Source organism: Bufo gargarizans, chromosome 1 (assembly GCF_014858855.1).
Source record: "Bufo gargarizans isolate SCDJY-AF-19 chromosome 1, ASM1485885v1, whole genome shotgun sequence".
Lineage (NCBI taxonomy): Eukaryota > Metazoa > Chordata > Amphibia > Anura > Bufonidae > Bufo > Bufo gargarizans.
Window position 1 is genome coordinate 433,354,281 of NC_058080.1, and position 20,098 is coordinate 433,374,378.

Genomic DNA, 20,098 nt, shown 5'->3' on the forward strand with positions numbered 1-20,098 from the left:
ACACTGGTGTTGCCGGCACTCCGATCCCATATTGCATGGATAGGTAAAGTGCCATGTGCAAAAATGTGCAGTAAATCCTATAAAATAAATCAAATATATAAGCCATGATTGTAAAGAAATATTATACAAGTAAATATAAAGTGCTCGGTGCAAATCTTGGTGTACAATATAATAACATTGTAGTCCCAATTTCCCATCTTACCATCAATTTAAAACCATTAATATTAATACCATCTCGCGAGAACCCATTACCTTCCATGTATACATTTTTTTTTAAGAACGTTTAAATATACCCAAATGTGATGCCATGTTAATATCATCAATACATATCCTCAAATCTCATTAAGTGATATCTAACCACTCATTATCCCCAGTGACTAGGACATAGTTCATATTATCTTTTCTCAGATGGTTCTTGATTGATTTTTCAAATTCTTCATATGTTTTTTCTCTCTCACCCTTCTTATAGACTTCCCCTCATTGGATTAAAGGCTCAACCATCAACTCACAACAGACTTGATCACAAGTAAGTTCTACAATTAATCAAAAAAGACAAATGTTAAAATCTGATTCCTCTTATCTTCCCTCTAATTTCTGTACATAATGGCTGTGCACTAGTAAATCTTTAAAGTTTTTGGCTCTTTTTGCTGTCACCAAGGGTTTTTCAGAGATACATTTTTTCAAGATCACGTCTGTTTGTAAGACATTCCAATGCTTCTGTAGGATTCCTTTAATTTGCCACCATTGATTGTTATATTCTGTCAAAAATCTAGTATTAAACAATGTCTCCTCAGTCTTCATTAAGTTTGGACATAGCAGTTGTTCTCAGGTTTTCTTCCCGGTCTTTGCTATTCCTTTTTTAATTTGTCTATTACTGTAGCCCCTAGCTTTAAATCTTTCCATCATGTTTTTTCTCTGTTCTTTATACTTACCTTCATTCGAACAGATCCTCTTTATTCTAGCAAATTGTCCGGTGGGTATCCCATCAATTGTGGTTTTCAGTTGTGAAGATTCTGCGTGTAATAGGGCATTCACCGCAGTTTCTTTTCTGTATACATCTGTTTCCAGTCTCCCATTTTCTCCTATATGTATTTTTAGATCTAGGAAGGTGACCTCCTTTCCTATCTGAAACGTTAGAAAAATATTTTGATCATTGTTGTTTAAATCTTTAATGAGATTTTTTAACTCCTCCTGCATGCCCTCCCATAGGAAGAATATATCACCAATAAAGCGCATCCAATTGTGCGGTACCAATTTATTTATTGTTCATCCATAAATATTTTTCTTTCCCAGGCCGCTAAAAATTGATTTGCGTATGATGGGGCACAAATAGCCCCCATCGCCACACCTTGTGTTTGTAGGAAGAATTAGTCTTTAAACAAAAAGAAGTTATGATCCAATATGAATTCCAGCAGAACTAGAATCAGTTCATTGAATCCAACTTCCATATTATTACCTTTCAAAGATTCTGCAACTGCTTTCAATCCATCTTCATGTTTGATATTAGAATATAGAGCTTCCACATCTGCTGTTACTAGGATCATATTTTCTTCCACTTGCATGTTCGTCAATCTATTCAATGCCGCTGTGGTATCCTGCATAAATGATGGCAATACATTTACAAGGGACTTCAAATGGTGGTCAATAAACTGACCAATTTTTTCACACAGTCCGCCGTTGCCTGCTGTAATCGGCCTACCTGGGGGGTCTTTTGTATTCTTATGTACTTTCGGGGTCATATAGAACGTTGGAATTCTTGGAGATGGAATCATCAAAAGGGTCTTAGTTTTATATGGAATAATACCCTCTTCTTCAGCTTCATCGAGAATATCACTTAATTTTTTCGGAAATATAAATAGAGGGTTAGAATCCAACTTCCGATAGCATTTTTTATCTTTCAATATTTTATAAGCTTGTCATATATACATTTCTTCTGGCCAAATCACCACATTACCCCCTTTATCCGCTTGTTTGATCAACACTCCTTTCATATTTCTCAACATATCTAATGCTTCTTTTTTTACTTAAGGTGTCTTCTTTTTTCCTTCCCTGATTATTTAATTCCATCAATTCCTCACTTACTAATTTGACAAAGATCTCAATTGCTGGACATAGTTGGAGCGGGGGGAAATTGGTAGATTTTTTATTTAGCTACCTATCTCCATGTGCCAATTCTGAAGTCACACAGACATTTTCTGCGAATAGCAATCTTTTACGGGAGAACCATTCACCACTAACAGTTCACCGGTCTCCCTTTTAGGCTATCCAGTGCCCCGAGAGTTTTTATGAAACTGTCAGTGATTATCGCAGCAGCCCTAAGGATGAGGGGATGTATGTCATTCCCTATCTGGACGACTGGCTTCTGAAAGCACCTTCAGAAGGGATTCTTCGTCATCAGATTGTTAAGGCAGTCGATTTCCTTCAATAGCATGGGTTCCTTCTGAATACCCAGAAGTCTCACCTGTGTCCATCCACAACATGCAGCTTCCTAGAATTAATTATCAAGGCAATGACCCTCCAATTGTCTTCTCAAAGGATTCATCTTTTCCTAAGGGATGTAAGGTCTCTTCTTGCCGCCCGCTGTGTCCCTATTCAGACATGACAGTTCTGGGTCGGATAACCTTGACGTTGACTGTGGTCCCGAGGGCCAGATCTCATATCAGAAGTCTCCAGTCAGACATCTTGAGCCAGTGGAACAGGTCTCAATTGGGCCTCGGCAATCTGATGACCATTTCCTTGACTACTCTTGTGGACCTCAATTGGTGGCTCAAAGAAGACATGATCTGCAGAGGCAGGAGCCTTCTTCTATACCCTCGTCTTCTGTTGACCACAGATGCCTCCAATCAAGGCTGAGGAGCTCATATCCAAAATAACTGGGCTCAACATCACTGGTCTTGCAGAGAGTACAATTCTTCCTCCAACTGCAGGGAGCTGAGAGCTATCCGTCTTGCCCTTCAACATTTACAACAGCTGCTCAAGGGGCACAGAGTGCTGGGTCAATCTGACATCCTTGTTTCCATTTTTTATATAAACAAGCAAGGGATAACAAAATCCCTGCAGCTGGCCAGAGAATGCAAGTTGGTTGTGTCTTGGGCAGAGAAGTGGATTCAGGAGGTCAGAGCAGTCCACATAAAAAGGGTCATCCAATCAAAAAGTAGATTGGCTCAGCAGAAATCCCCTTCAGCTCTCAGAATGGAGTCTACATCATGATCTATTCCTGCAAGTGGTGAATCACTTAGGGTTCCCAGAAATGGATGCTATGGCAGCCAGGTTAAACAGGAAGACGTGCAGGTTCTGTTCACTATTCAGGGAGGACCATCCGTTACATCTGGACAGTCTGTCCCTCTCATGGAACCAACTGAAGGTCTATGTTTTTCCAGCTCTACACTTGATAATGAGAGCTCTGTTAAAAGTAATGGAAGATCAGGCTTCAATCATTGCAATTCTTCCATTCTGGCCTGGCTGGTCCTGGTTTCCTCTGGCTCTGAGCCTATCGAGAGGAGTCTTCTGGGAGATTCCAGTCCGTTCAGACATGCTCGAACAAGAGAGTTTCTTTCACCCGAACCCGGAAATGTTCCATCTGACAGCCTGGAAGCTGACAGGTGTTCGCTTAAGAGATTAGGCATCTCAGAAGATGTGATCCAGATTCTATCGGCTGCTAGAAGACCATCTACTATCAAGGTCTACAATAGAGTGCTTCTTCTACATTGTGGGTAGAGCTAGCCAATGTTACTTTTGACCAGGTTTGCAGTGCAGCTACTTGATCATCGCCAGGAACATTTATCAAGCATTACAAGTTGGACATCTCCTCCAGTATGAACTCGGTCTGGAGCCCGGGGCTACCGACTCGAATGCCCCTAATATAATTCGCCACCGGGTCCAGCGGGTGACTCACCCCATCAGATTGGTGTCACCCGGTGCGGCCCGCACCCGCCGCACCCCCTCGCAAAGCCACTTAGTCCCGGCACTGTTTACATCTGGCTGGCTATGTGCATGGTCACATTCACCGCACCAGCCAATGACGGGTTTCGGGGGTAACATGCTGTTGGTGACCACCTCACTGCTGAAACCAGTCATTGGATGGAACAGCGCATGTGAAAATGCCCTTAGTCAGCCAGATGTAAACCGTGCCGGGACCGGAAGATGGAGGCAGCGCTGACCACCGGAGCGGCATGGAGCAAGTAAGTATGAATCTTCTGTTTTAGAGCCCATGCTATGGGAACTTGTTAAAAAAAAAAAAATTCAACAGAAGCCCCATTTAATGGTGTGAAAAGGAGATTATAGGTGTACATAGAGTTTACAAACTTTTATTGCTAGAGTACTAGTACTCGACTTTTTTTTTCTACTAGTCAGATCCATTACACTACACATGGGTAACAGTGACGTCACAAAATTTCCCTCTGGAAGGAGGAAGCAGCACACAGCAATGTCTTTGAATACTGTATACTGTGGTCATGTTGCCAGGAACAGAATGAAACAGCAGTTGGCATCTTGTCTGGGTTTCGTAGCAGAAAATGACAGCTGTGACTTATAAACTTATGAACTGAAATATATACATGTGAGACATCCGTCCATCAAAACACCTGTTTAGCCCTTACTGTACTCCAAGAGGATGATGCATGCCAGAGTACGGCTTGTACTCTGTACAACCCAATTTATTAAACATTATGGGTAAAGGTGACTGGCATGTACAACCTCCAGCTCTCATGATCTTGTCCATGTTTTTAAGGTCAGTTTTTATAGGAGTCTGTATCACAGTAATTTGCACTAAACTTATCAAACGTCACATGACATGATGTTTAAGAAATGTTAAGCAAATTTTTAAAACTTTGCAGTTGATGAATTTGACTTAAACCAGCTCGACAGCCTAACCACACACACTTCCCCACCCATTTTTCAAAGCTGCAATGCGTTGTGTAAAAATGCAAATTGTCTCTAAATTCTTGAGCAAATAAGTCCAAAAAGACGCAAAGCCCTATTTTGTGACTTTATAAAGCCAGAATTCTGGCGTATGGGGAACTCAGATTGGGATTGTGAACTCAGCTGCTTCTCTGGTCTCAAACACTGATATATCTGTAAAGAATAAATCAAGGCAACTGGACGTACTGTAGATTTCTTGAAAACGTTTCACTCGTTCTTCCCACGAGCTTTCTCAATTCTGAGTGATTGTACAAAAATTCTGGGAATAAATATGTAACTGAATCCACATCTGGTAATTATACCCAGCATTGGGTCAAAGGTGTTGATTCCATTATCCTAATTGGAGTCAGTAGGTGATAAAGACTTCCCAGAAAAAGGTGTCAAGACAGCATTGTATGTGGCAGACAATAGATGTCCAACCCCCCCCCCCCCCCACCTCTATTCAAGCTTGGCTTCTCCATTTTTACGTAGACGGCCTCCTTCACGCCTCGTTTGTACCAATCGGCCTCCTTATCCAAAACACGTACTTGACTGTCTTCAAAGGTGTGACCTGTTCCTTTTAGATGTAAGTACACGGCTGAATCTTGACCAGAGGTTTTAGCTCTTCTATGCTGCGCCACACGCTGATGTAGTTGTTGTTTTGTTTCACCGATATACAGTTCTGAGCATTCTCATTGTACTGGACTGCGTACACAATGTTGTCCATCTTGTGTTTAGGCGTTGGGTCTTTGGGGTGAACCAGTTGTTGCCTCAGTGTGTTGCTGGGTTTAAAGCAAACAGGAATGTGATGTTTATTAAAATAGAGGGAAGGAAGCTGGGAATAGAGGTCTATCGAAAACCAACACACACAGACCAGTACCTGCTATTTGATTCCCACCATCCTCTAGACCACAAACTGGGAGTCATCCAGACTCTACACCACCGGGCAGAAAAAATCCCCACCAGCACAGAGGCCAAGGTGAAGGAACAGAAGGAAGGAGAAGAAAGACCACCAAGACTACCAGTGAGGGCGAGAAGCATGACAGACGCAAGAATATGGTTATCCCATATGTAGCTGGGGTGTCTGAGAAACTCAAAAGGATTTTTAATAAACATCACATTCCTGTTTGCTTTAAACCCAGCAACACACTGAGGCAACAACTGGTTCACCCCAAAGACCCAACGCCTAAAGACAAGATGGACAACATTGTGTACGCAGTCCAGTGCAATGAGGAATGCTCAGAACTGTATATCGGTGAAACAAAACAACAACTACATTATCGTATGGCGCAGCATAGAAGAGCCAAAACCTCTGGTCAAGATTCAGCCGTGTACTTACATCTAAAAGGAACAGGTCACACCTTTGAAGACAGTCAAGTACGTGTTTTGGATAAGGAGGCCGATTGGTACAAACGAGGCGTGAAGGAGGCCATCTACGTAAAAATGGAGAAGCCAAGCTTGAATAGAGGTGGGGGGGTTAGACATCTATTGTCTGCCACATACAATGCTGTCTTGACACCTTTTTCTGGGAAGTCTTTATCACCTACTGACTCCAATTAGGATAATGGAATCAACACCTTTGACCCAATGCTGGGTATAATTACCAGATGTGGATTCAGTTACATATTTATTCCCAGAATTTTTGTACAATCACTCAGAATTGAGAAAGCTCGTTGGAAGAACGAGTGAAACGTTTTGAAGAAATCTACAGTACGTCCAGTTGCCTTGACTTATTCTTTACAGATATATACCATGACCTGGATAAATGAGAACCTTCACAGTCAAACACTGATATTTTTGGCCTTGGGAACTCACAGAATTGAATATTGGCTCACTTTCTTAATTTTTCATATTTGTGTTTTATATGCCTAACCTCTTGTTCGGTAGGTTCCTATGTAAAAAATATCATATAGGCCAGGATTATGTCTTGAACTGTGTTTAATTGCCTATGAATACATAATCTAATTAATCATTTTGGTCCAGTAGATTTTGTTTAAAACGTGCTTTTAACCCCTAGGTTGATTTTCTTTTTTGTTTTTTTTCTCCCTGCTTTCCCAGAGCCATAACTTTTTTTATTTTTTCGTTCACATAGCAGTATTAGGACTTTTTTTTTTTTTTTGAGACAAGCTGTACTTTTTAATGGCACCATTTAATATGGCATATGATGTAGTGGGGAGCTGGAAAAAATTCTAACTGGGATGAAATAAAAAAAAAAAAACACGCAATTCTGCCACAGTTTTATGGGTTTTGTCATATGTTCCCAATGAGGTAAAACGGACCTTCTTTCTCTATGTCAGTACATTTACAACGATACCACATTTGTATAGTTTTTCTTGTCTTTTACTGTAAAAACCACTTTGTAAAAAAATATTTTTTATTGCCATGTTATTTTTTTAAGTCAGACTGCCAATCTTTATCCATTACTGAACATAGCATTAACTAGCATTAAAGGGAGCCTGGCACCTGGAAAACACATTAACCACCTGCCGCCACGCTAACGCCAAAAGGCGTCATTGCGGCGGCTGTCTTAGGCTACACTAACGCCGATTGGCGTAATCTCGCGTGAGCCGAGATTTCCTGTGAACGCGCGCACACAGGCGCGCGCGTTCACAGGAATGGAAGGTAAGCGAGTGGATCTCCAGCCTGCCAGCGGCGATCGTTCGCTGGCAGGCTGGAGATGCGATTTTTTTTAACCCCTAACAGGTTTTGATAACAGCATCTAATATACCTGCTACCTGGTCCTCTGGTGGTCCCTTTTGTTTGGATCGACCACCAGAGGACACAGGTAGCTGTGTAAAGTAGCACCAACCACCACTACACTACACTACCCCCCCCCTGTCACTTATTAACCCCTTATGAACCCCTGATCACCCCATATAGACTCCCTGATCACCCCCCTGTCATTGATCACCCCCTGTAAGGCTCCATTCAGATGTCCGTATGTGTTTTACGGATCCACACATCCATGGATCGGATCCGCAAAACACATACGGACGTCTGAATGGAGCCTTACAGGGGGGTGATCAATGACAGGGGGGTGATCACCCCATATACACTCCCTGATCACCCCCTGTCATTGATCACCCCCCTGTAAGGCTCCATTCAGACGCCCGTATGTGTTTTACGGATCCACGCATCCATGGATCGGATCCGCAAAACACATACGGACGTCTGAATGGAGCCTTACAGGGAGGTGATCAGGGAGTCTATATGGGATGATCACCCCCCTGTAAGGCTCCATTCAGACGTCCGTATGTGTTTTACGGATCCACGCATCTATGGATCGGATCCGCAAAACACATACGGACGTCTGAATGGAGCCTTACAGGGGGGTGATCACCCCATATACACTCCCTGATCACCCCCTGTCATTGATCACCCCCCTGTAAGGCTCCATTCAGACGTCCGTATGTGTTTTACGGATCCACGCATCTATGGATCGGATCCGCAAAACACATACGGACGTCTGAATGGAGCCTTACAGGGGGGTGATCAACCCATATTCACTCCCTGATCACCCCCTGTCATTGATCACCCCCCTGTCATTGATCACCCCCCGTAAGGCTCCATTCAGACGCCCGTATGTGTTTTACGGATCCAGGCATCCATGGATCGGATCCGCAAAATGCATACGGACGTCTGAATGGAGCCTTACAGGGGGGTGATCAATGACAGGGGGTGATCACCCCATATACACTCCCTGATCACCCCCTGTCATTGATCACCCCCCCTGTAAGGCTCGATTCAGACGTCCGTATGTGTTTTGCGGATCCGATCCATGTATCCGTGGATCCGTAAAAAAAAAAAGGACGTCTGAATGGAGCCTTTCAGGGGGGTGATCAATGACAGAGGGGTGATCAGTGCCAGGGGGGTGATCACCCCATATACACTCCCTGATCACCCCCCTGTCATTGATCACCCCCCTGTAAGGCTCCATTCAGACATTCTTTTTGGCCCAAGTTAGCGGAAATATTTTTTTTTTATTTGGTTTTTTTTCTTACAAAGTCTCGTATTCCACTAACTTGTGTCAAAAAATAAAATCTCACATGAACTTACCATACCCCTCACAGAATCCAAATGCGTAACATTTTTTAGACATTTTAATTCCAGACTTCTTCTCACGCTTTAGGGCCCCTAAAATGCCAGGGCAGTATAAATACCCCACATGTGACCCCATTTCGGAAAGAAGACACCCCAAGGTATTCCGTGAGGGGCATATTGAGTCCATGAAAGATTGACATGTCCCAAGTTAGGGGAAAGGGAGACTTTGTGAGAAAAAACAAAAAAAAATCAATTTCCGCTAACTTGTGCCAAAAAAAATAATAATTCTATGAACTCGCCATGCCCCTCATTGAATACCTTGGGGTGTCTTCTTTCCAAAATGGGGTCACATGTGGGGTATTTATACTGCCCTGGCATTTTAGGGGCCCTAAAGCGTGAGAAGAAGTCTGGGATCCCAATGTCAAAAAATGCCCTCCTAAAAGGAATTTGGGCCCCTTTGCGCATCTAGGCTGCAAAAAAGTGTCACACATGTGGTATCGCTGTACTCAGGAGAAGTTGGGCAATGTGTTTTGAGGTGTCATTTTACATATACCCATGCTGGGTGAGATAAATATTTTGGTCAAATGCCAACTTTGTATAAAAAAAATTGGAAAAGTTGTCTTTTGCAGAGATATTTCTCTCATCCAGCATGGGTATATGTAAAATGACACCCCAAAACACATTCCCCAACTTCTGAGTACGGCGATACCAGATGTGTGACACTTTTTTGCAGCCTTGGTGGGGAAAGGGGCTCACATTCCAAAGAGCACCTTTAGGATTTCACAGGTAATTTTTTACAGATTTTGATTTCAAACTACTTACCACACATTTGGGCCCCTAGAATGCCAGGGCAGTATAACTACCCCACAAGTGACCCCATTTTGGAAAGAAGACACCCCAAGGTATTCCGTGAGGGGTATGGTGAGTTCCTAGAATTTTTTATTTTTTGTCCCAATTTAGCGGAAACTGATGATTTTTTTTTTTTTCTTACAAAGTCTCATATTCCACTAACTTGTGACAAAAAATAAAAAATTCCATAAACTCACCATACCCCTCCCGAAATACCTTAGGGCAGTAATGGTGAGAGCCCTCTCTGTGGGCACCCACACCCTGGAAAACGTCTATGTTGTACCAATATGCATTAGACTTCTCCTATCAGTCTTTAGCGCAGGGCACACCATGAACAGCACAGGCAGTGCACTGAATGTAGGCAGATAATTGTAGATAAATGATAAAGTGCATGGAAGATATACTATATTGGACTGTAGTATTCAAGGTAAATTGACGTGTTGGCACTTTGCGATAAATAAGTGGGTTTATGTTGCAGTTTGGGCACTCGGTCCGTAAAAGGTTCGCCATCACTGCCTTAGGGTGTCTTCTTTCCAAAATGGGGTCACTTGTGGCGTAGTTATACTGCCCTGGCATTCTAGGGGCCCAAATGTGTGGTAAGTAGTTTGAAATCAAAATCTGTAAAAAATGGCCGGTGAAATCCTAAAGGTGCTCTTTGGAATGTGGGCCCATTTGCTCACCTAGGCTGCAAAAAAGTGTCACACATCTGGTATCGCCGTACTCAGGAGAAGTTGGGGAATGTGTTTTGGGGTGTCATTTTACATATACCCATGCTGGGTGAGATAAATATCTCGTCAAAAGACAACTTTTCCAATTTTTTTATACAAAGTTGGCATTTGACCGAGATATTTCTCTCACCCAGCATGGGTATATGTAAAATGACACCCCAAAACACCTTGCCCAACTTCTCCTGAGTACAGCGATATCAGATGTGTGACACTTTTTTGCAGCCTAGGTGGGCAAAGGGGCCCACATTCCAAAGAGCACCTTTAGGATTTCACAGGTCATTTTTTACAGATTTTGATTTCAAACTACTTCTCACGCATCTGGGCCCCTAAAATGCCAGGGCAGTATAACTACCCCACAAGTGACCCCATTTTGGAAAGAAGACCCCCCCAAGGTATTTTGTGATGGGCATAGTGAGTTCATGGAAGTTTTTATTTCTTGTCACAAGTTAGTGGAATATGAGACTTTGTAAGGAAAAAAAATAAAAATAAAAATCATCATTTTCCGCTAATTGTGACAAAAAATAAAAAATAGAACTCACTTTGCCCATCAGCGAATACCTTAGGGTGTGTACTTTCCGGAATGGGGTCATTTGTGGGGGTTTTCTACTGTCTGGGCATTGTAGAACCTCAGGAAACATGATAGGTGCTCAGAGAGTCAGAGCTGCTTCAAAAAGTGGAAATTCACATTTTTGTACCATAGTTTGTAAACGCTATAGCTTTTACCCAAACCATTTTTTTTTTTTTACCCAAACATTTTTTTTTATCAAAGACATGTAGAACAATACATTTTGAGAAAAAATTTATATATGGATGTCGTTTTTAAAAAAATTTCGATTAATAACAAAAAAAAGTAAAAATGTCAGCAGCAATGAAATACCACCAAATGAAAGCTCTATTAGTGAGAAGAAAAGGAGGTAAAATTCATTTGGGTGGTAAGTTGCATCATGACCGAGCAATAAACCGCTAAAGTTGTGGAGTTCCGATTTGTAAAAAAGGGCCTGGTCACTAGGGGGGTATAAACCTGTGGTCCTTAAGTGGTTAAACCAACCACAGTACCTTACAGTATACCCCAGTGTGTTGCTGATCATGATATTCTTTCCTTATTCTGTCTCCTCATATTTGTTAAAATCGCAGTTTTAATGTCTGTTGGCTCCTTCTCCAAGTCAGGCTTGAAGTCAAGGGGGCAGCGGACTCCTTGCTTCAAGGCACGATAAGCCCGCCCCTTACCCCTCCTCTCTACATTGTGATGGACATCTTGTTGTGATGTCGAGACCGCGCTCTTCTCGCGCATGCGCCGTACGCTGCCTGTTGCAGCGCGATCCCGACTCTGGCTCCCTCACTCACCGCCTTCGTTTTGCAGACTGCGCATGCGCCGTTCAGTTCCATCGCGCTCGCGCTGGCCGTCGCTTCTCATCTTTAGAGTGAGTGTAATCACTGGCTTCAGGCGCTGGAGAACGCAAGCCAGTGATCATGCTCACGCTGGGTGATGTTATTTACATGTTTAACACTACGCCATTTTTTTCAGTTTGTTTGTACATAGAGATGCCTGTGTATAAACTCCAATTTAAATGAGCCTGTTTTCCATCCACAGGCTACATTTAGGTGCACCTGTGAGGCCTGGGCCATACCAGCCAGTCTTGAGTGGGACTCGCAGACTCCTCCCTCCTCCCATTGCAAGCATGGTTACATGCTGGAGGTAACTGGTGAGTTGTCTGTGAGTCGGACCTCACGCTCCTGTAATTTCACCACTGGACCCTGGTATTGCCCATACGGCTTAGGTAGGTGAGTTTTAGGACTCAAGCTACTTGAGAAACCTTGGCACGGTGCTCGGGTTCAGACATGTCCTCCATAGTAGGATATGTTGGCTAATCTCTCATTTTAACATCAGTTTGAGGGTTTAGTAAGACCGCAGAGTGCACCTGTCTTTGCTATAATTATATTGTCACCATCATGTGACCAGTGCAGGAGAGGACAGCAGTAAAGAGAAGAAGAAGCTGTGGTGATCTCTGTACATGAGGAGAGGTAGGTGGAGGGAGAGGCAGAGCAATGCTGGGAGTTGTGGTTATTTAACTGGGACTGTATGTTAGGGCTGAAGGGAGGGATGTTATTTATATGGAACTGAGTGTTGGAGGAGGCTGGGGCTGTTATTTACATGGGACTGTATGTTGATGTTGGCTGTAGGAGGGAGTGATGTTATTTACATAGGACTGTATGTTGGAGGGGTCTGGGGGAGGGATGGATGTTATTTACAGGGAACTGTATGTTGATGGTGGCTGTAGGAGGGAGTGATGTTACTTACATGGGACTGAATGTTGGAGGAGGCTGAGGCAGGGTGATGTTATTTACATGGGACAGTATGTTGATGGTGGGTGTGGGAGGGGATTATGTTATTTACATGGGACTGTATGTTGGAGTGGGCTGGGGGAGGCAGTGATGTTATTTACATGGGACTGAATGTTACAGGGGTCTGAGGTAGGGAGTTATGTTATTTACATGGGACTGAATATTGAGGGGGTGATGTTATTTACATGGTACTGTATTTTAAAGGTGTCTGGTGAGGGGGAATGATGTTATTTACATGGGACTGAATGTTGAGGGGGCGATGTTTACACGGGATTGCATGTTGGAGGTGGCTGGGAAAGAGATATGTTATTTACATGGGACTGTATATTGGAAGGGTCTGGAAAGATGGTGTGATATTATTTACATGGGACTCTGTGGTGGAGGAGCTGAAGGGAGGGAAGTGATGTTATTTACATAAGACTGTATTTGGGGGGGGGCAGGAGAGATGGTGTGATGTTATTTACATGGAATTGTATGGTGCAGGGAGGAATATAACTACAGGGGGCATTATAAATACTGGGGGTACTTCAGTGTGAGCATTATAACAGTAGGGGCAGTATAAATGCTGGGGGCACTGTAGGGGTATTATAAATCCATCAGACATTATAGGCGTTCTTATTACTACTGGGGGCTCTATAGGAGTGACTTATAGATCCGCCTTAATAGGGGCCTTATTACTACTGAGGAGTCTGTGAAGGTATTATTAATACTGGAGGGCTCTTCTACTAATAGGGGCACTCTTGGGGAGCGTTATCATGGTTGGGGGCACTGTAGGTGGCAGTATTACTAATGAGGGCATTCTAGAAGGGAATTACTATTGATGGGACTATGAGAAGCACTATGGGGGCACAAACTAGTATTTGGGGGTATTAGGGAGCACAGCGAGCAGCAGGATAACACTGTGGGGACTCCAGGTTGGGGTATGATAGAAAAGTGAGGAAGTTAAGATGTCTGTGTGTCACACTCTGCAGAGACGAGACATGGCAGAAAGAAGTTGTACGGGCCAAATGGAGAAGATGATGACAGAGAAGATCTTCATCAGAGGAGATGTCACCTGGAGGCACTGGATGTGACAGGTATGTGCTGCTGTATAACAAAATGCGGTGTGTGTGTGTGTGGGGGGGGGGGGGGGGGGGGTGACTTAGAGAACTGGGCCACATTCATTGGGGCTTGAGTCCTGGATCTGTTTAGACCCTAGCAACGCCCCTGCATAGAGGTCTACGGGCAGGGGAGGTGGGACAAGGGAAGGAAGGGGCTTTTGCACACTAGCACAAACAGAAAGACTGAAGAGACTTGTGATTTTCTGTCTCATTTAACCCTTAGGATACCAGAGGTTTTCAATTTTCTTCCCCATCTTCCTTGAGCCATAACTTTTTTATATTTCCATTCACATAACTGTAAGGGCTTATTTTTTGTGGGACAAGTTGAACTTTCTAATGCCACCATTAATTATGGCATACAATGTAGTGGGAAGCGGTAAAAATTTGCGGCTAAATTGACCCATGCCATTCATTCTCTGGGTCAGTGCGATTACAACGATACCCCATATGTATAGGTTTTTTTATGTCTAAATAGTGTAAAAATAAATGTAAACTTAAAAAAAAGTATATATAAATTATATCACCATATTCTGACCCCTATAACTTTTTATAGTTATATGTACAGAGCTGTGTCTAGGCTCATCTTTTGTGGGACAATCTGTAATTGTTTGAGACTTTTTGATCATATTTTATTTAAAAAATTTGGGTAAGAGAAGCAATGAAAAAATTGCAAATTGGCCATTTTTACCCATTCGCCATATTGGAAAAATTTTTTTATATTTTAATAGTACGGGTGTTTTCGGTCATGGTGATATCTATGATGTTTATATTTTTTGTTATTTAGGTATTTATATTTTTATTATACGGAAAGGCGGGTGATTTAAACTTTTATATTTTAATATATTTTTTAACAGTTTTTATTTTTTGTAATTTTTTTCTTTCCAAGCACTTTATTAAGTAAAAGTAAAGTACAGAACAGCAGAGGAGCTAAAAAATCCTCCATAAAGGTATGTAGTCAACAAGACACAATAACATGGTCACGTCTAAATCACAGGTCTCATTAGAAAAGATTAATCCGCTTTTAAATCCAAGGTTATTTTTTTTTGATTTCAACATTTTTATTGAAGTTTTCTTTTCCAACAAAAATTATCAGCATATCAAAGATGTATATAGACGTGTCAAGGTGGATGCAACCACCAACGAGGTTAAGTCAGTCACAATTTTCCATTATTATGGACAATATGGCATAACACTGATATACATAACCACAATCAAAATAAGTAGAACAAAATTATAATGAAATATATCATCAAACGGACAAAGGCACGTCAAGTAAGTGCTATCAAGTAGACACCAAGGCGCCATAACTAATACATACAGTAACGTGTCTGTTATATCCGTAGGCTAAACTACAGGAGGGACCCAAATAGAAAAATACCCTAGAATGGCTCCAGGCATCCTCTTTTATAGGAACACCATTTGAAAGAGTCACTCAATGGGAGAATTTTGAGTGTGCAATCCAAGGACCCCAGATATACTTATGTTTAGCAGGAGGGAGTATTGTAGAAGGAACCATTTTTTCAAACCGACAGTTATTATTCAATTCCGCTATCACCTCTGAAATATCCGGGGAGACCACTTTTTTCCAATGGCGGGTTATGACTAATTTAGCCCCGAGTAAGACCCGCCCTGTGATGGGTCTATAGGGTGGATGAACACGTTGAATACCCAAAAATAGAAGAGCAAGTTCCGGGGAAGGGGGAGTGTCATGGTCAGATAATTCCCTCAGTAGCTCGAACACCCGTTTCCAGAACTCTGTGATAACTGGGCATGCCCATAAAACATGGAGCAATGAGCCCACAGCTCCACATCCCCTCCAACACAAAGGGGAAGAAGCAGGGTAAATGACATGTAGCCTCTTGGGCGTAAAGTACCAACTTAGAAGTGTCTTGACCCCAGCTTCATAATGTGTAACACATTTAAAGTTAGAGGTCAAGAAACCTATTGCATAGGTCCAATCCACTCCGGAGAACGTACACCCTAAGTCACGCTCCCAGTTCAGAAACGACTTGGATTTAACAAACTTAGATTTATCTCCCATATATTCATATATCTTTCCAGTTGCCCCTGTCTTTAATAAGTTACGGGATTGATAAATCTGAACAATCCCCATGTGTACAGAGGGAGGCTTAGATGCAACTGACTCCAGTAAGTGCTTCACCCTAAGGTAGTTAAACACCTCTCCAGCTGAAAGCTGGAACAACTGTTGAGCATTGCTAAACGAGAGGACACCCTCAGGCCCAATAAGTTGAGAGACTTTTTCGAACCCCCGATCTCGCCATTTGCTAAGATTGATATCTTTCAAAATCCACTCCAGTGAACGGGTATCTACATGCGAGAACAAGGTATCAGTTGAGTCTGCACACATACTATGAAATTGCAGCCAAAGAATCCCCACATGTTTCACTGTCCGGAGGGAAAGGTCGGGCACCTTTCTCTCCCACAGTATGTTAATAAGCAGATCTCTCAACGAACCCCCCTTAATTGAATGGGACTCAATTTGATGCCACGCTTTGTCGCAGTCTCTATCCCACCATTCCCTTGCCAAAGATAAACCAACAGCCTTGTGATAATCCCTTATACAGGGCAATCCTAAACCACCAGCTTTCTTCCTTAGGAAAAGCTGCTTTTGGGCAATTCTGGGTTTAGATGATTTCCAAATATATTTGGATAATATTGTTTGCGCCTTCCGAAAAAATTGGTCAGGAGTCGAGATAGGGAGAGCTCTAAATACGTAAATCAGTTTAGGGAGCGTCATCATCTGAAACGCTGCTACTCTCCCAACCCATGATATATCCTTCATGGAGTAAAGGGAAAAATCGGATGTCAGGGTGTCAAGGAGAGGCTCGTAGTTTTGCTTGTATAAAAGAGAGCAGGGATATGTCAGCTTAATCCCCAAGTACGGGAGCTCCGTATCCTGCCAATCTAGGGAAAAGTTGGATTTTAACTCTCTGGCATCCGCCTGAGAGATATTAATTAGAAGGGCCTGTGACTTGGAGGTATTGATCTTGTAATATGAAAGTACGCCAAAATGCGCTATTATGTCAAATGCGGATCTCAATGACTGGAGAGGGCTCGACAATGTGAGGATGATATCGTCTGCATATAACGAGATTCTATGGTCTCTTCCCCCAATATTTATTCCTTGAACTAGGGGAGCTTTCCTAATGTGTTGTGCTAATGGCTCTAGAGCCAAAATGAACAATAAGGGTGACAGGGGACACCCTTGACGGGACCCATTGGTAATTTGGAAGGGGGCCGACAACACCCCGTTAACCCATACCTTGGCCATGGGGGAGGCATATAAGCTAGAGAATGCGTTCAAAATGTTGCCCTGAAACCCCATCTTACGGAGGACTGAGAACGCGAACGACCAATGTAGACGGTCGAACGCTTTCTCGGCATCCAGCGTCACTGCTAGCATTTGGAGATTATTGCACTCTGCGTGGTCAAACAGATTAATCAATCTCCTGGTATTATCTGATGAAATGCGACCCTTAACAAATCCTGTCTGGTCATCCTTAATCAGGGAAGGAAGAATAGCCGACAATCTACTGGCAATCAACTTGGCGAAAAGTTTGATATCTGAATTCAACAGCGAGATCGGTCTGAAATTTTGGGGAGTGTCAGGGGACTTACCAGGCTTCGGTAAGGTAACAATAAGGGCCGTGAGCATCTCAGGTGGGAATGGGGTACCCTCAAGAGCGCTATTGAAAATGTCTAGTACATAAGGGGACAGTACAGGAAGAAAGTGTCTATAGTATTCATTAGACAACCCGTCCGGGCCTGGGGACTTACCAGAAGGTAAAGTGGTCACTAGTTTTTGGAGTTCAAGGGACGTGAGAGGGGCATTTAACGAAAGGAGCTGGCCCGGAGAGAGGGTAGGCAAATTTGAGTGATTCAGAAAGTTCTCCACTAGTTCAGGATAGTTGTCAGGCAAGGTAACTGTTTCTTTAAGGTTATAAAGGCTATGATAATAGCTACGGAATTGTTCAGCAATGTCTCTAGGATCTAGAAGTTTCGCTTTGGAGGTCGGGTGTATAAGAAATGGGATTTTTGATTTAGTTTGCTGGGCCTTGAGTTGATTAGCCAGTAGCTTGCCAGCCCTATTCCCCTGAGCGTAATATCTCGACTTCATCCTGAGCAGGGATCTGGAATAGTCACGTGCCAACAAACTTCCTAACTTCTCTCTCTCTGCCTTCAGCAAGGAAGACACTTGAGGTGTAGGTAATGATTTATTACGATTCTCTAGCTCCGCAATAGATTTAAGCAGTTGAGATATCTCCCTTTCTCTAATTTTCCGCAGTTTGCATTTTAATCTAATCAGGGAACCTCTAATAAAAGCTTTATGGGACTGCCACAAAACATATTTATCTGTAACTGAGCCCACATTGAAACTGAAGAATTCCTGCAACTCAGCAGACAGCTCTTTAATGGTATCAGGGTTAGAGAATAGATACGTGTCATTACGCCATATGGGAGCGCGGGGGAACTGATACATATCCTCTACTGTCAATAGTATGGGGGCATGATCAGACCACTGAATGAGCCCAATATCAGATGAAATCGTGTGTAACAAGGTGGCCTGATCTACAAGAAACATGTCTATGCGCGAGTATGAGAGATGAGGAGCAGAGAAAAACGTATAATCCCTTTCCATACTATGTTGAGCCCTCCACACATCAATGAGTCCTTCTGCATGAAAGAGAGATGCTAAGTCCCCTCCAGAGCGCCGGGTTAAATTAGAAGTGTCCAACGACCGATCCATCACCAGGTTAAAATCCCCGCAGACAATCACTTTCCCCTGTTTCAAGGAATTAAGCTGTTTCAGTAATTTCCTCAGAAAAGTAATTTGGCGATTGTTAGGTGCATAGACATTAACTATCGTGTATGTGATGTTATTGATGGAACATACCAGGATGATGTATCGGCCGTTGGGGTCCACTTTGGAGGAAATGATAGTAAAGGCCACTGAGTTCTTGACAGCTATAAATACCCCTCTAGACTTCTTGCTAAAATGAGAATGCAAAATATAAGGGAAAGATCGATTATGCACACGTTTAGCATCCTCCTGCAATAAATGGGTTTCCTGGATACAAATGAGGTCCGCTCCAGCTTTGGCTGCCTCCTTCCAGACATATGACCTTTTCTGCGGACAATTAAGTCCTTTAGCATTCAGCGATAGTACTTTAAGACCCATATGAGTGGAAGGAGGGACCAAGTTTAGAACGGCTTGACAGACAATAACAGATTGTTAAGACAACTCCAGTAACAGTAGGCAACTGCCTAACAATGAGTAAAAATAACAAATAGCCACAGAGAGATGGTTAAAGTGGCAAGTAGTGAAGATAAGTACTCAGGTTAGGAATAACAGAAGAAGGAATTAAACATCAGACGATATGATCTGTCTGTGCGACAAAGGTGGCGTAAGTCCACAAGTGAGGCTGAGAGGAATCTCAAATACACGGAGACCTGCAGCATAGAGACCGCACCTAAAAATAAAAGGTTAAACAACAGATCCCTTCTGAATAATGCAGCCTGGTCTCCATGGTAATAGCCTCCGTCGACTATGGCGCCTTATTGGTAATAGTCCCATGATGTTGTATCAGAGAACTTGCAGGTTCAGCGTAGAAAAATCAGACCTCCCCAGTACCAGATGCGGATGTTCTATCATTCCGGAATCGATTCTCTCTTCTTTCCATCTGGGGAGAAATGTCCCATGACAACAGTAGATCTCGTCCATCAGAGACAGTCTTCACTACATAGGTTTTTCCATCTTTACGGATCAGTAATTTCTGCGGATATCCCCACTTATACGGAATGTCATTATCCCTAAGCGCCAAGGTGATCGGTTGCAGTTCTCTCCTTTGTCTCAGTGTCGCCATGGAGAGATCTGCGAACAGTCTGACTGTTTGGAAAGGAGCAGGCAGTTTATTGCAGTTCCTGGCTGCCATCATTAGAGCTTCCTTAGTATGGAAGAAATGGATCCGAGCAATCGTATCCCTGGGTACATCAGCACTAAGATGTGGTGGTTTCGGAAGTCTGTGCGCTCTATCTATAATCATGTCAGGAACTGGTATTGTAGGCAGCAGCGCTTTTATGAGGCTTTTGAGATACGCCTGTAAATCTCGGGGCGCT

The 20,098-nt window shown here is 42.9% G+C and overlaps 1 protein-coding gene across 1 annotated transcript in view; it reads left to right on the forward strand.

Annotated features, from left to right (window-relative positions):
- The first annotated feature begins 504 nt into the window (after positions 1-504).
- The window catches only part of JAK2 (Janus kinase 2), a 327,031-nt gene continuing 307,437 nt past the window's right edge, over positions 505-20,098 (forward strand). Inside the window, exon 1 of the mRNA XM_044272134.1 lies at positions 505-526. The gene's annotated coding sequence lies outside the window, so the exon portion shown is untranslated. The remainder of the gene's footprint in view (positions 527-20,098) is intronic.